We start from the raw sequence: 535 nt of genomic DNA, 5'->3' as shown, positions 1-535 counted from the left end.
GGCTGCGCCTCGTCCCTCCATCCCTCTGGCTCTGTCAGGCTCCTCCTTCCCTTCGGCTCTGCCTTCGTCCTCAGTCGCTCCGGCTCCGCCGCGGCCTTTCAGATCCCTGTCTCCGCCTCGGTCGGCTGAGCCGCCAACTCCGCCTTGGCCCTCCGGATCCTCAGTGTCGCCCTGGCTCTCCGTCTGCTCGGCTCCATCCTGGGCTCCTTGTCCATCGGCTCCGTCACCGTCAGTCGGCCCCCTGGAGTCATCAGCCCTTCTTCCACCATGGTTCCTCCCTCCATCGACTCCACCGTGGGCTGCTATCCTGGCTGGTCTCTGGATCTCCATCTGGCTCCTCCTGCTCCTGGCTTCCCCTTGGCTCCTCCCACCCTCCCCTCCCCCATGGACTTTTTTTGGACTCTTTTTGTTTCTGTACCTTTCCTATTGCCTGCCCCACACCCGCCTCCTGAACCCCCACCCTCCCTCTGTTGGACTGTTTATAGGCGCGAGGTCGCGCCTTCTGGGAGGGGGGCGAGCTGTCACGGTTCTGGAC

This window comes from Sinocyclocheilus rhinocerous, unplaced genomic scaffold (genome assembly GCF_001515625.1).
Source record: "Sinocyclocheilus rhinocerous isolate Xijiao unplaced genomic scaffold, SAMN03320098_v1.1 scaffold36, whole genome shotgun sequence".
Taxonomy (NCBI): domain Eukaryota; kingdom Metazoa; phylum Chordata; class Actinopteri; order Cypriniformes; family Cyprinidae; genus Sinocyclocheilus; species Sinocyclocheilus rhinocerous.
The sequence above is the reverse complement of the archived record's forward strand: the minus strand, read 5'-3'. Positions refer to the sequence as shown.